The sequence below is a fragment of the Ambystoma mexicanum genome, chromosome 6q (genome assembly GCF_040938575.1).
Source record: "Ambystoma mexicanum isolate Mex_15411 chromosome 6q, UKY_AmexF1_1, whole genome shotgun sequence".
Lineage (NCBI taxonomy): Eukaryota > Metazoa > Chordata > Amphibia > Caudata > Ambystomatidae > Ambystoma > Ambystoma mexicanum.
The window spans coordinates 1,687,859,325-1,687,875,660 of NC_090937.1; the positions used below are offsets into that span (position 1 = coordinate 1,687,859,325).

The following is a 16,336-nucleotide window of genomic DNA, read 5'->3' on the forward strand; positions in this document are numbered from 1 at the left end:
TGACGGGAACCATGAGAAGTCCACCAGGACAGTGTGAACTTTACAAGAGAGGCCTAGACTTGGGGAAGGGAACCCCGAGAGGCCCACCAGGACAGTGTGAACTTTACAGGAGAGGCCTAGAGTTGGTGACGGGAACCCTGAGAGGCCCACCAGGACAGTGTGAACTTTACAGACGAGTCCTAGACTTGATATGATATATTTTATTTACATCGTACCCATACACAAGTGTTTCAGGGTGCGACGAGGCAAGGGAGGGGTAACAGTGATCTTACTAGGCCCAGTGACATTGAGAATACGCAAGTGCAGGGGAGAGGGATGGGAAACGTACAAGGGGAAGGGGAGGAGTTGAAAGTGCTGAACAGGTGATCAAAACAACAAAAGGTAGTGCGGCCAACAGGTGGCAAGTGCAAGAATAATGCGCAGACAACGGTTGTCAAATAAGTGCAGGAAGGGACTGTAGGGTTGCAGATACAGACCCAAGTGCAAGGGTTACCAGGAGGCAGTGCGGGTATGCGGCTGGGAGGGCAGGGATCAGGGCCCAAAATCATAAGGTAGCCCGGGGCCCAGTGCCGAAGCAGGCAGAGATCAGCTGGGGAGAGGGAGAGTGAAGGCAGAAGCAATGAGGAAGGTCTTGAGGTGCTACCGGAACCGAAGATGGTTCTCCTCAAGTTTCAGAGAGGCAGGGAGGCTGTTCCAGAGGGAGGCCACAGCCGAAGAAAGATATCTACCACTAACTCGTTACTTGGAGAAGCGACTGACCCTGAGGGAGTTGGATTTCCGAAGGGAGAGTTGCAGGTATTGCGGACCCATGTCCCAGAAGGCCTTGTGGTCCATGCAAAGGGTCTTGAACATAATCCTTCCAGCCACTGGGAGCCAATGCAGAGATTTCAGGGCTGGAGAGATACGATCCCTGGGCTTGAGGCCAGGAACCTAAGGTGTATTGGAAGGGCACATGCTACCTAACTTGCTCATGTGCTCTGCTCAGTGGCCTGCTGGTACTATTGCCAGTCGAGGGCAGCGCAACATGTTCATCAGGTGTTCATCGGGTGATTGGTCGGTGAAAGACCCGGAATCCCTGCTCATTTCACCCAGAGGACTACCCTGCTGTCTCCCACAACCCCCAAAGTCTTCTCACACTGTCGAAAATAAACAGTTTCATCCACTACCAAACAGCCACAACTCACCAGGTTTTGCACAGCAACAGGCCTTCAGTATCAGAGTGATAATGCAGCCCTGGAGGGGATTCGTCACGATGAAACGAGGAGCAGAAAAGATGGATTTCTGAAAAAAAGTAACAAAAATTAATTACTAAACCTTGTGGGTAGGGTCAATTTTTTGTGTCCAACAGAGCACATTGCTGGGTCCAATACGAACATACAGAGGAAGGTGTTAACGTAACATAATAGGGTATTTGTAGAGTTCACTTTCAATTCCACTGGGTATCCCGGGGCTATAGACAGATAACAGGTTTCCATGGTTACACATCTCAGTGGTGCTTAATTCTGTCACTCTCAGAAGGATGGATGGAGGGCTGAGTGGACTTGCAGGGATTTAAACCAGTGACCATGAGGTCAAACAGATCCCACATCAGGACCCAGAATCAGGGATCTGCAGGCCATGGACACCAAATCCAGGAAAGGGGCAGGAGGAGAGGAAAGAGGGAAAGGGTGAAAGGGACAGGAGGAGAGGAAAGGGGGAAGGGCAAGAGGAGAGGAAAGGGTGAAAGTGGCAGGAGGAGAGGAAAGGTGGGAAAGGGGCAGGAGGAGAGGAAAGAGGGAAAGGGTGAAAGGGACAGGAGGAGAGGAAAGGGGGAAGGGCAAGAGGAAAGAGGGAAAGGGTGAAAGGGACAGGAGGAGAGGAAAGGGGGAAAGGCAAGAGGAGAGGAAAGGGGGAAGGGCGAGAGGAAATGGGGAGGAGGAGAGGAACGAGGGAAAGGGTAAAATAGACAGGAGAGGAAAGTGGGAAGGGCAAGAGGAGAGGAAAGGGTGAAAGTGGCAGGAGGAGAGGAAAGGTGGGAAAGGGGCAGGAGGAGAGGAAAGAGGGAAAGGGTGAAAGGGACAGGAGGAGAGGAAAGGGGGAAGGGCAAGAGGAAAGAGGGAAAGGGTGAAAGGGACAGGAGGAGAGGAAAGGGGGAAAGGCAAGAGGAGAGGAAAGGGGGAAGGGCGAGAGGAAATGGGGAGGAGGAGAGGAACGAGGGAAAGGGTAAAATAGACAGGAGAGGAAAGTGGGAAGGGCAAGAGGAGAGGAAAGGGTGAAAGTGGCAGGAGGAGAGGAAAGGTGGGAAAGGGGCAGGAGGAGAGGAAATGGCAGGAGAGAAAAGGGTGAAAGGGACAGGAGAAGAAAGGGGCAGGAGGAGAGGACAGAGGGAAAGGGGCAGGAGGAGAGGAAAGGGGTTAGGGGAGGAAAGGGGGAAAGAGTGAAATGGGCAGGAGGAGAGGAAAGGGGCAGGAGGAGAGGAAAGGGTGAAAGGGGCAGGAAGTGAGAAAAGGGGGAAAGGGTGAAAGGGGCAGGAAGAGAGGAAAGGGGCAGGAGGAGAGGAAAGGCTGAAAGGGGCAGGAGGAGAGGAAAGGGGCAGGAGGGGAGGCAGTCCTGGGCACAAGCGAACTCAGAAGCAAAGAACACCCTGTGCAGAAGCAGAAGCCAAAGCAGGTACTCACCTTTGCAGCCTGAACCTCCCACATTTGCTGATCACGTGACACACCAATAAAGTATTCAGGGCTGGAGAAAGCAGACATTAGATTATTAATTCATCTTTAACAAGAATGAAGTGATTTAGATTCTCCAAGCACTTAAAAGACACTCAGAGAGGAGGTGTCCCCCCACTGCCCCCCCACATGCACAGGAGAAAGGATGGGCAAAAGGTGCATAAAGGGAGGCAGAGGTGAGGCCCTGCCCCTCACCTGCAGCAGCTTATGCCACCCTACCCCCAGCCCCCCTCCCCCATATGCACAGAAGAAAGGTTTGCAAAATGTGCATAGAGGGAGGCAGAGGTGAGGCCCTGCCCCTCACCTGCAGCAGCTTATGCCCCCCGACCCCAAGCCCCCCCCCCCCACATGCACAGGAGAAAGGATGGGCAGAAGGTGCATAAAGGGAGGCAGAGATGAGGCCCAGCCCCTCACCTGCAGCAGTTTATGCCCCCACTACCCCCAGCCCCTCCCCCCCACATCCACAGGAGAAAGGATGGGCAGAAAGTGCATAAAGGGAGGCAGAGGGAAGGTCCTGCCCCTCACCTGCAGCATCTTATGCTGTCATTATTCCTTCATAGATTGTGATGAGCAACAAGGAGGGATGAAGATCCAGACACATAAGTGCACATCCACAGGGAGGCTGCAGATACCAGAGCTATCGATCCCCGGGGGAGAGCCGAGCGCAGAGCTGAAGAGCGGACATGCGCAGTGCGTAGACACTGATCACGAACGCATGCGCATTGGTGGCACTAATTAGGCGAGCACGTGTATTGTAAAGATACAAAGCAAGCGAGCATGCGCACTACGGAGAGGTCAGCTCGCGAGCATGCGCAGAAAGGGGATATGGACAGCACCAAGTCAGGCAGCAGCAAGGGAGAGGCATGCACAGAGCAGAGACCTTTATCTGCAAGGCATGTGCAGGCAAAGAAGAGGCACTAATTAGCAGGGCACGGCCAGGCAAAGAACAGGCACTAATTAGCAGGGCATGTTCAGGCAAAGAACAGGCATTAATTAGCAGGGCATGTTCAGGCAAAGAAGAGGCACTAATTAGCCAGGCATGTGCAGGCAAAGAACAGGCACTAATTAGCAGGGCATGTTCAGGCAAAGAAGAGGCACTAATTAGCCAGGCATGTGCAGGCAAAGAAGAGGCACTAATTAGCCAGGCATGTCCAGGCAAAGAAGAGGCACTAATTAGCCAGGCATGTTCAGGCAAAGAAGAGGCACTAATTAGCAAGGCATGCTCAGGCAAAGAAGAGGCACTAATTAGCAGGGCATGTGCAGGCAAAGAAGAGGCACTAATTAGCCAGGCATGTGCAGGCAAAGAAGAGGCACTAATTAGCCAGGCACGGCCAGGCGAAGAACAGGCACTAATTAGCAGGGCATGTTCAGGTAAAGAAGAGGCACTAATTAGCCAGGCATGTTCAGGCAAAGAAGAGGCACTAATTAGCCAGGCATGTGCAGGCACTAATTAGCCAGGCATGTTCAGGCAAAGAAGAGGCACTAATTAGCCAGGCATGTTCAGGCAAAGAAGAGGCACTAATTAGCAGGGCATGTTCAGGCAAAGCACAGGCACTAATTAGCAGGGAATGTTCAGGCAAAGAAGAGGCACTAATTAGCAAGACATGTTCCGGCAAAGAAGAGGCACTAATTAGCAGGGCATGTTCAGGCAAAGCACAGGCACTAATTAGCAGGGAATGTTCAGGCAAAGAAGAGGCACTAATTAGCCAGGCATGTTCAGGCAAAGAAGAAGCACTAATTAGCAGGGCATGTTCAGGCAAAGAAGAGACACTAATTAGCCAGGCATGTTCAGGCAAAGAAGAGGCACTAATTAGCAGGGAATGTTCAGGCAAAGAAGAGGCACTAATTAGCAAGACATGTTCCGGCAAAGAAGAGGCACTAATTAGCCAGGCATGTTCAGGCCAAGAAGAGGCACTAATTAGCCAGGCATGTGCAGGCAAAGAAGAGGCACTAATTAGCCAGGCATGTCCAGGCAAAGAAGAGGCACTAATTAGCCAGGCATATGCAGGCAAAGAACAGGCACTAATTAGCAAGACATGTTCCGGCAAAGAAGAGGCACTAATTAGCCAGGCATGTTCCGGCAAAGAAGAGGCACTAATTAACAGGGAATGTTCAGGCAAAGAAGAGGCACTAATTAGCAACACCTGTTCCGGCAAAGAAGAGGCACTAATTAGCCAGGCATGTTCAGGCCAAGAAGAGGCACTAATTAGCCAGGCATGTTCAAGCAAAGAAGAGGCACTAATTAGCAGGGAATGTTCATTCAAAGAAGAGGCACTAATTAGCAAGACATGTTCCGGCAAAGAAGAGGCACTAATTAGCCAGGCATGTTCAGGCCAAGAAGAGGCACTAATTAGCCAGGCATGTGCAGGCAAAGAAGAGGCACTAATTAGCCAGGCATGTCCAGGCAAAGAAGAGGCACTAATTAGCCAGGCATGTGCAGGCAAAGAACAGGCACTAATTAGCAAGACATGTTCCGGCAAAGAAGAGGCACTAATTAGCCAGGCATGTTCAGGCAAAGAAGAGGCACTAATTAGCAGGGCATGTTCAGGCAAAGCACAGGCACTAATTAGCAGGGAATGTTCAGGCAAAGAAGAGGCACTAATTAGCAAGACATGTTCCGGCAAAGAAGAGTCACTAATTAGCCAGGCATGTTCAGGCCAAGAAGAGGCACTAATTAGCCAGGCATGTGCAGGCAAAGAAGAGGCACTAATTAGCCAGGCATGTGCAGGCAAAGAAGAGGCACTAATTAGCCAGGCATGTTCAGGCAAAGAAGAGGCACTAATTAGCAGGGCATGTTCAGGCAAAGCACAGGCACTAATTAGCAGGGAATGTTCAGGCAAAGAAGAGGCACTAATTAGCAAGACATGTTCCGGCAAAGAAGAGGCACTAATTAATCAGGCATGTTCAGGCAAAGAAGAGGCACTAATTAGCAGGGCATGTTCAGGCAAAGCACATGCACTAATTAGCAGGGAATGTTCAGGCAAAGAAGAGGCACTAATTAGCAAGGCATGTTCAGGCAAAGCACAGGCACTAATTAGCAGGGAATGTTCAGGCAAAGAAGAGGCACTAATTAGCAAGACATGTTCCGGCAAAGAACAGGCACTAAATAGCCAGGCATGTTCAGGCAAAGAATAGGCACTAATTAGCCAGGCATGTTCAGGCAAAGAAGAGGCACTAATTAGCAATGCATGTTCAGGCAAAGCACATGCACTAATTAGCCAGGCATGTTCAGAGCAGAGACTAATTAAAGGGCATTCTCTGAGAAGAGTCACTAATTAGCAAAGTTTGCAAACATAGACTCCACTGGGCAGCTTTGCTTCGATGGCTGGTTCCTCTCTTAGATTTTGGAACAATCAGAATTTCTCATGGTCATAAGCAGCTTTCTTAGAGGGACCCACTTTTTTCCTGAACCTATTTCACATGTGCCTGCAGTTCATAAACCTGCGCAGGTGTGTTTCATGGGAGCCAGACATGCCATGTATGTTGCAAGAAATTGCATGTTTTGGGTTGCAGATCAAGTGGCCATATAATTTTAGGTTGCAGCCAGCGTTATTTCAATAAAATATCCCACGCTGTAGCAAATGATGCAGAAGGAGATCCCATATATTCCCAGTCTGTTTATTTTGCTTTACAGCCCAGGCACGTCCGGGGCACACGCCTTAACGAACTGCAATCCAGGACAGCGTGCAGGGTCCCAGTGGGTGACATGGGCGTGCAGGGTCTCAGTGGGTGACATGGGAGTGCAGGGTCCCAGTGGGTGACATGGGAGTGCAGGGTCCCAGTGGGTGTCATGGGAGTGCAGGGTCCCAGTGGGTGACATGGGAGTGCAGGATCCCAGTGGGTGACATGGGAGTGCAGGATCCCAGTGGGTGACATGGGAGTGCAGGGTCCCAGTGGGTGACATGGGAGTGCAGGGTCCCAGTGGGTGACATGGGAGTGCAGGGTCCCAGTGGGTGTCATGGGAGTGCAGGGTCCCAGTGGGTTACATGGGATGCTTTGGCAGTCACTAGAACAGATACATCCAGAAAAACACACCCCTACGTGCCAACATGCCCCTTGTCATTCGGGAGACACCCAACTAGTGCATCCTAGAATAACTTGGGCCTTGTTCATTATAAATCAAGGGCTACAAGTTCCAGTGAGCAAAGAGAAGTACAAGGCAGGGCCCTCGTCTCCCAAATGACATGGGATGTTTAGATGCTTATGACAGGGCAGATGGTCCTTCATTACAAAAGAAGGCCTGTGCTGGAGCCCATTCCCCCGACTCTTCTAGTTAGGAAATCACACATTTTTCGGAATGTTTCACAAAACAAGCAAAGCCAAAATCAGAGCCATAGTAGACAGGATTTATATGCTGACGGCCTAAACAGACGTACGTAACATGTGAAAATAAGGAAAACAAATGTGGTGAGGAAGAGCAAGCATAACATTTTTGAAAGAACACTGGAAGACCCTTTGAAGGATAGGTGACTTGGCAGGTTACAAAAGCATATAGTGCCTAAAGCAGCAACTAAATGTAGGTTACATTTTGGAAATGAAAGGGTTGTGTAACAAAGTGCAGTAGCAAATGTATGAAAACATTATCAAAACCAAGAGAAAACAACACATGACCTCCCGTCCCACGTTCCCACAGGTGCCCCGATGAAAACGGTACCTCACATGTATGGGTGCTCCTACCTGGGCCCAAAGGGAAAAGGCTAAACCACCAGTATCCCAAAGGATTTCGGGAGAGGACTTTTTTAGGATTTTGCTTTTGTGGACAATCTACAGATTTGGGCCTGGGGTGTCCCAGCCACCAAGGAAAAAAGGAAACCCCATACAATTCAGAAAATAAGACACCCATTGGAATCCACAGAGGTCTGACTTTTGCGAATCGCCCTAGAATGTATTACCCACAAGGCCCAGCAAAGTCCAAAATCTTGGGGAAAAAAACTACATTTTCAGACATTTGCCACCAGGAAACCACCGAAACACGCTGCCAACAACACATGCCGTACCTTCCCACGTTTTCACAGGTGTCCTGATGAAAACAGTACTTCACATGTGTGGTTGCACCTACCTGGGTGCAAACGGAAAAGTCTAAACCACTGGTATCCCAAAGAGTTTGGGGAGAGGACATTTTTAGGATTTTGCTCTTGTTGGCTACCTACAGATTTGAGCCTTAGGTGTCGCAGCCACCAAGAAAAACATGGAAACCCATGTATTTCTGAAAAGAAGACACCTTTGGGAATCCACAAAGGTATGACTTGCACGAATTGCCCTAGAATGTATTACCCACAAGGCCTGGATAAGTTCAAATTTTAAGGGAAAAAACAACATTTTCAGACATTTGCCACCACGAAACCACCGAAACACACCGGCAACAACACATGTCCCACATTCCCACAGATGTCCCAATGAAAACGGTACCTCACATGTGTGGGTGCGCCTACCTGGGCAGAAAAGAAAAAGTGTCTACCATCCTTGAGTCCAACGGCAGTCCCAGGGAGCCCGGAATGGTCCCCATCCCTACCCGGAGTGAAAAGCTCTAACGCAGTGCAGCTAGAACTCTACAACGGTCGGAGGTGATGTCCCGGCCATGGGCACCGGTCTCCCATGTGGATTGATCGTCCCCCCAAGTCTAGCGCCAGTTCCAAGGAGCCCCGGTAGGGTCTCCATCCCTTACCGGAGGGAAAATCTGTAATGCAGCCCAGCTAGAGCTCCAGGATGATCAGCAGTGATGTCTTGTTTAGTTTTAGTTGTGAGAGCAAGCAGAAATGTTGGACACAGACAGACTTTTAAGTTGAACTCTTTAACTTTCCCTAGTTTTGTTCAGGTAGGGAAATCCCACCTTAGTATAGAGCAAGTTAGGCCTTCTACCATCCTGATATTTGATTTAATAAACTGTTTTGTTTTGAACTTTAAATCTGTTGTCTGTGTCTTGCTTCATGATGCCTTCACAGCCCCTTATTGAATACCTGGCTTCAGGGGGAATTTTCTTGAGTGTTGTGAGAAACCTCAAGGTGTCTCACCCGCTAGGCCCCGGGGATCTGTCATGCAGGTTGCCAGAACATGGCCATCGCTATTGAATTCAGTTCCTGGAGGTGGACCAGTGCGGGCGGATATGATATGATATGATATGATATAACATTTGTAACGCGCCTATACACAAGTGTTTCAAGGCGCAGCGAGGCAGGGAGGGGGGAACAAGGGGAGACAAACGATCCTACTAGGCCAGGTGTCATTCAGATCGTGCAAGTGCATGGGTAGGGGGGACGGGAAAAGTGCAAGGGGGAAAGGGAGAGGGGAAAGTGCAGTACAAAGTGATTAGTAAAATACAAGATAAATAATAAGGGCCAGCTGGTGGCAAGTGCAGGATAAGTGCAGACAAGTGCTGGGAAGGGGGACTGTAAGGATACAAAGACAGTCCCGCAGTGCAGGGGTTGCCAGGGAGGCAGTGAAGGGGAGAGTGGCTGGGCCAAGGGCCGAGATTGGTGAGTGGCCCAGTTGCTGATTCAGTACAGTTTCAGTGATTTAGCAGGGGAGAGGGGGAGAGAAAGCAGAAGCAAAGAGGAAGGTTTTGAGGTGCTTCCGGAACCGGAGATGGTTCTCCTCAAGTTTCAGGGAGGCAGGAAGGCTGTTCCAGAGGGAGGCCCCTGCTGCGGAGAGAGATCTCCCCCCAACTCGTTGCTTGGAGAAGCGGCTGACCCTGAGGAAGTTGGAGGCAGATGAGCGAAGAGCTCGAGAAGGAAGATATTTAGGAAGAGAGAGTTGAAGGTATTTTGACCCAAAGCCCCAGAAGGCCTTGTGGACAATGCAGAGGGTTTTGAACTTAATCCTCGCTGCCACAGGGAGCCAGTGTAGCGATCACCTGGATGGGGGGTCATCAGGGAGTGGAAGTAGGATACTGAAGAGTGAGATGCGGTACCCCCTTCCTTATAATACCTTTTCCCCATCCTACCCAGTATGGTATCTAGAAACTCAACCCCCACCCCTTTCCTGACACAAACACTTTCTCAAAGACTGTTCACTGGGAGAGATAACAAACTAACACCATAGCCGTATACCTGACATGTCCCAACACAAGGGTCAGGCAGAGTCAGCTATTGTTGATAACTACACACACCTGACTTCCCTTTATCTTCCCCAGAGGCATAAAAGACAGAGCACAAAAGCACACTCTGAGCATGGCCAAACGCATGAGAAAGCAGCTATTCTGGGACTGCAGTTCAAATGGAGGAGAAAGGCGGCGAGACCTGAAAGGACGACAATGAGGGGATTGCCCTTTCCCTTTTCAACACAGACCCGCAAAGCTTTTGAGAAGGAAAACGTAAGACCGGGAATCGCAGCTGGCAAATGGCGTGGCGGATGTCAGCGGTAAATGGGACCTTCCCGCACTGATAGCCAGGTTGGGGAGAAGCGGTTACTATTGTGGTACCGACCTTGACTCCAGAGAAAAGAAACGCCAGTGAGTCGGAAGATACTGATAGTGGACCGGACTGTGTTAGGCTCAAGGTTGCAGTGGCAATATTATATGAAGAAAGAAGACGAATGTACAAAGGTCTTTTGTAAATGAATTTGGCACCAGAGATAGAGTGGTCCGGCGCCACGTGGGTGCTCATTCGAATGTCTCTGGCTGGTACCCCTCTCCTGAACAAAGAAAATGTATTGAACTAAGGAATTGAAGTTGTCCTGCAGCGGGTTATGTTGAATCCCGTGCACATTCGAAAGTCTTCAATTGTTGTTGAAAAGTAGGCTTAGGCAAGGCTGGCGTGAGGTGCCAAAGTGGTAAGACGAGGTCATACCAAACCCCTTGTACAGTCGAAAGTCTTTGACACAAATGGGCCTCATTATGACCCTGGCACTCCCGTAATGAAGGGTGCCGGTATGGGACTGGCACCGTTCATTATGGGATGCCCTATTACGAGGAGCCCTTGCGGGACCCGGTAAGGACGCCTGGTCAGACCAGACGTCCTTTGCGGGTCCCGCGAGGGGACCAGGGAGCTAATAACAGGCCCCTTATTAACGGGCCCGTTATTAGCTCCCTCCCCATTCCCATTGAGCCCTATGGGGGCTCAAATGGGAATGGGGATGGGTTCCTTCAATGAGGAATTACCGGGTCTTCCAAGGTTGGAATGACCCGGTAATTCCTTATTGAAGGAACCCGGTCCTGGAACCCGGTATGGAGGCAGCCATGCTCTTATTAAGGGCATGGTTACCTCCATATTCGTAATAAGGCCCATTGAGCCTCATTACGGGGCTGCCACTGGTATTTTATTTTTCCGGCCCCCAGGAATGGGCAATTGCCAGGTCATTGCGACCTTGCCGGACCCGGTAATTGGCCATTTACGGGCACCGGAAAATATTCTTCCCCATTCCCATTTGAGCTCAATGGGAATGGGGAAGCCGGATATACCGGCACCGTTATCAATGGTGCCGGTGCATCCGACATGCTCTGCTCGCGGGTGCCGGTATGGCCGTCAGGTCAGACCTGGCAGCCGCAATGGCACCTGCGAGCAGAACATGTAGTTTGCCGGACCAGGAGCTACGGTACCGGGATGCTTACTGGTACCGTAGTTCCCGGACCGGCAAACTTGTAATGAGGCCCATTGGCCTCATTCCAAGTCTAGCGGTCCGGAAAAGAGGGTGCCAGTAGCGATGTACCGGCACCCTTTATGGACCACCAGACTACAAACAAGTGCTCCCGGCAGGTCTGACCTGCCAGGAGCACTGGCCCCTGCAGGCATGGTTCTTACGGAAGCACCATTACCGTTAGCAACGGTGCCGGTGCTTCCGAGTCCCCATTCCCCAGGGAATGCCAGGTAGTTTTTTGTGCTGCTCCATAAATTATAATAGGAATTCCTTTTTGTAACTAGAATACCAATGCCGGTTGATTGAAAATGTACCATATTTCTATTGGAGTGCTTTGCCCTGTGTCGCTAAGGCCTTCATTCACAGTTTTAACTCTATTTTATATGGAAGATTTGATGCAAGGTTATTTAAATGCACTCCTAGGTATTTGTACTGTGGTAACTGGAGTAATGTAGTTTGCGAAAGTGACCATTTGAATGTATAGTCTTGGTTCGATGATTGATGTTTAAAGACTAGGGTTTTAGATTTTGGAGGTTGTCAGCAGAGGCATCCAGAGCATTTCACTTTCTTTGGAATCCTTTTGGGGTTTGATCTTAGATTATTAGGTTGGCCGCACATAATAGCCAGCTTTCTTGACATGATCCAAGTTTGGGAGATTCAAAGGCCTTGAAGATGTCATTTATATAACTATTAAATAAGATTGATGCAAAGGTGCAGCCTTGTTTTAGGCTTGTGGAGGTAGGTATTTCCTTAGACAGAAGGCCCTCAGTAGTCAGCTTGACTCGAACTGTAGTGTTAGTATAAAATCTAAGTATTAAAAAGAATAAATAAGATGGCCAATTTGCATTTAAAAGTTTAGTCTATGAAATCTCACGCACAACTGTATAAAAGGCTGCTTAAAGTCAACTAGGGCAACATATATTGGTTGTTTGGTGGTTATTGCTTGTCTTTTAAGAGCTGCCAAGATATATAGATTTTAAGATGTCCCTACTCCCTGGGTGAATCCTGATTGGTGAATGTCTATTCATTTGTTTTCTGTAAGCCATATTGTAAAGTCGCGAAGTATGATGCGACAGAAGATTTTTCCAGGAAGATCCAATAGTGCTATTGGTCTATAGTTTAGTGGGTTAGATCTGGGTATCATTATGGACTGTTTCGAGGATTGGGGTATTCAACCTGATTTGATAATCTCACAAAATATGAGTTCTAGTTTCTCTGCCGACTCTTCTGGGTGTGCTTTAATGACAACGTTCGATACATTGTCAGGGCCTGGGCTCTAGATGAACTCAGTTTTTTAATGATAATCATAATATCTAGTTTGTCAAAGACAAGGTTATCGAGCGCGGTACCGGTGGTATCTGACCTAGAGAATTAGATCGAGTTTTATTGAGCAGTTTCTGATAGTGTTTGCTCCATGTGGATTCATCAATAGTATTAAGGAGGAAAGACAGGGATGCAGGTGTTACTGTGTCATTGATAAGATTCCAGATCTGAGATGTTGCTTTATTTATAATTGCATGTAGCATTTTCTCTGCAGCCGGTTGCTTTTTATCCGCTATAATTTGCTTAATGCTATTGCAATATTTAGTGCGGACCAGGTGTCTTTGAGTAGCACAGGTGATCATCGGAAGTTTCCTGATGGCTTGTCTGTAAATTGAATATCTCCACATCGCACGAGTATTAGTATTTGAAGACGCAGGGGCCAGTGGTAGCGTATTGCTGGTGTAACCCATTGAGTAATAGATAGTCTCTCTTTGCCACTGCTCATTGCTCATGAATTGTTTTTTCAGCAATCCTATCATCTGGGTCTTCCATGATAGACGCTTTCTTGCTTGGTTTAGTTGAACTGATTGGGGATTATAAATTGGGGCGTTAGTGAAATGTGGAGTCCATTTGACTTCAAGTATTTCATGGTCACTTGCAGGATTAGGAGTAATCCTAAAGGATGCTATTCATTTATTAGTATTTTTTAAAATAAAGATATAGGGGGTAATTCATAGAATTAGGCGCACAAGTGCCGCACTCGGTTGGTGCACAGAGTGCACATGCGGCAGTCTGCGCCAGCCGCGTGCGCCTAAACCCATTTAGGCGCACAGCGTATACATGGATGTATACATCCATAAGCAGCAGTGGCGCAGAGTGGCGCAGCGACCCTGCAGCAGCGCCAGTTACGCCCCAACCCCACCCCGCGCGCCAAAAACATTGCACAAATCCAGTGCATGGCGCAAAGGCCAGTGGACCAGCATACAGCCCCCCAACCATGAAAACGCGTGTAAAACTCCCTGCGCACCCCTTGGTATACACGTACCCCGTTCGCGCCAGCAAAAACGCGTGTAAAACTCCCCGCGCACCCCTCGGAATACACATACCCCGCTCGCGCCAGCGAAAACATGTGTAAAACTTTCTGCGCACCCCTCGGTAAACACGTTCCCCACTCGCGCCAGCAAAATCGTGTGTAAAACTTCCCGCGCACCCCTCGGAAAACACATACCCCGCTTGCGCCAGTGAAATCGCATGTAAAACTTCCCACGCACCTCTTGGAAAACACGTACCCCGCTCGCGCCAGGTCTATCGCGTATGAAACACCACGCGAACCCCGGAATACATGTACCCTGCTCACGCCAGGCCAATCGCATGTAAAACTTCACACGCACTCCTCGGAATACACGTACCCCGCTTGCGCCAACGAGAACGCATGAAAAACTCCCCGCACACCCCTCAGAATACACGTACCCCGCTCGCGCCAGCGAAATCGTGTGTAAAACTCCCCATGCACCCCTCCGAATACACGTACCCCACACGCGCCAGCGAAAACGCGTGTAAAACTCCCCGCGCTCCCCTCGGAATACACGTACCCCGCTAGCGCCAGGCCTATCGCATGTGAAACTCCACGCGCACCCCCGGAATACACGTACCCCGCTCGTGCCAGGCCAATCGTGTGTAAAACTTCACACGCACCCCTCGGAATACATGTACCGCGCTTGCGCCAACGAAAACGCGTGTAAAACACCCCGCGCACCTCTCGGAATACACGTATACCGCTCGCGCCAGTGAAAACACGTGGAAAAAGTCCCCCCTGTGGAGTGTTCTGCCTGCGGAGCATGCCCAGGGTGGATGGGCTGCCAGCGGGGTATGGACTGGGTTGATGGGCTGCCTGCGGGCTATGGACTGGGGTGATGGGCTGCCTGTGGAGCATGCCCAGGGTGGATGAGCTGCCTGCGGGGTATGGACTAGGGTGATGGTCTGCCTGCGGGGTATGCCCAGGGGTGATGGGCTGCCTGCGGGCTATGGACTGGGGTGATGGGCTGCCTTTGGGGCATGGGGAGGGTGGACGGGCTGCCTGCGTGAATTCCGGGGGTGCGCATGGACTTTCACATGCGATAGGCCTTGCGCGAGCAGGGTACGTGTATTTTGAGGGGTGCGTGTGAAGTTTCACACATGATAGGCCTGGCGCGAGCGGAGTATGTGTGTTCCGAGGGGTGCGTGTGAAGTTTTAAATCTGATTTGGCAGTGTGTGCCCTCCCGGGTGTGCCCCCCCATACCCTGCAGGCAGCCAACAACACAGGGGACCGCCCCACACCCCAGGGAATGCCCTGCAGGCAGCCCATCACCCCAGTCAATACCCCGCAGGCAGCTCATCCACCCTGGGCTTGCTCCGCAGGCAGTCCATCTCCCCAGTCCATAGCCCGCAGGCAGCCCATTACCCCTGGGCATGCCCCACAGGCAGGCCACATGGCACCATGCACCTGGGATCCCTGAAACATGTCCCCCACCCCACCCCCATTGACAGGCACCTACAAGCAGTCCCTGACACATGTCCCCCACCCCACCCCGATTGACGGGCACTTGCCAGCAGGCCCCGACACATGTCCCCCACCCCACCCCCGTTGACGGGCACCTGCCAGCTGGCCCCGGGCCATGTCCCCCACGACCCCCACCCACCCACCATTGATGGACACCTGCCAGCAGGCCCCCACTCATGTCACCCACCCACCCACCAGTGACGAGCACCTGCCAGCAGGCCCCGACTCATGTCCCCCACCCCCCCACTCACCCACCATTGACGGGCACCTGCCAGCAGGCCCCCACTCATGTCGACCACCCACCCACCATTGAAGGGCACCTGCCAGCGGGCCCCCACTCATGTCCCCCACCCACCCACCAGTGATGGGCACCTGCCAGCAGGCCCTGACTCATGTCCCCCACCCACCCACCAGTGACGGGAACCCGCCAGCAGGCCCCGACTTATGTCCCCCTCCCAACACGTCATCACAATCCAGATCCATGGCCCTTATGGCCACCCAAATCCCACCCCACCCCACGCCACCCCAGTCCAAACACCCAACCAAGCATTCCATCCACTCCACATTGAATTCCCCATGTCATGATAGATCCCAAATAACCAGTATGCGCATGATTATAAGTCCGTCAGACCCACACAATGGCGACACATGACTGAGAAAACCCACATTGTGACATGCACGAAACCAATGAGAGAAGACCACACAAATGAAGTAAACCATTTAAATGTATTATATACAAAAATGAATGAATGAAACAGAAATTACACAAGAAATAAATGATAAATAAAAGGAGGTCCGAAATGAAGGAAAAATTATTAATGGTGAAATGAATAAAATGCAAAGAAAAATGCCTCCAAAGTGTCCGTCCATAGCACCAAATCTAAAGTCAAAATAAAAACAAAACCATTCCTCCATGATGAAAGAAATATGTTAAATCAGGTCCATAACTATATACAATGTAAAAATCAAGGGTCCATGTGCCCAACAATCCAAAGGATACCTAAGAAAAAACCTACCTAATGAATAACTATTAACAAAAAGGCGGGGCATAGTCCATGCGCCCCAAAGGAAAAAAAAATAAACAACTACAACTACATAACTATTTACAAAGGCGGCGGGCTAGTCCCACGGCTCACTGTTTGATGTTCCGGCCCAGGGCATCATCGAACTCCATGTCGATGTTCCGGAGGCGGGCCTGTTCCCTGGACTCGAGGTCTCGCAGGGATGCAGCCATGGAATCCCTCAACTCCCTGTGAG

General features: G+C 50.4%; 1 protein-coding gene across 1 annotated transcript in view; it reads right to left on the reverse strand.

Annotated features, from left to right (window-relative positions):
- LOC138515444 (zinc finger protein 585A-like) overlaps positions 1 to 3,362 on the reverse strand; it is a 726,273-nt gene extending 722,911 nt beyond the window's left edge. Inside the window, exons 1-3 of the mRNA XM_069630284.1 lie at positions 3,231 to 3,362; positions 2,658 to 2,718; positions 1,185 to 1,281 (exon numbers count right to left, since the gene is read on the reverse strand). The gene's annotated coding sequence lies outside the window, so the exon portion shown is untranslated. The remainder of the gene's footprint in view (positions 1 to 1,184; positions 1,282 to 2,657; positions 2,719 to 3,230) is intronic.
- Between the last annotated feature and the right edge of the window lie 12,974 nt (positions 3,363 to 16,336).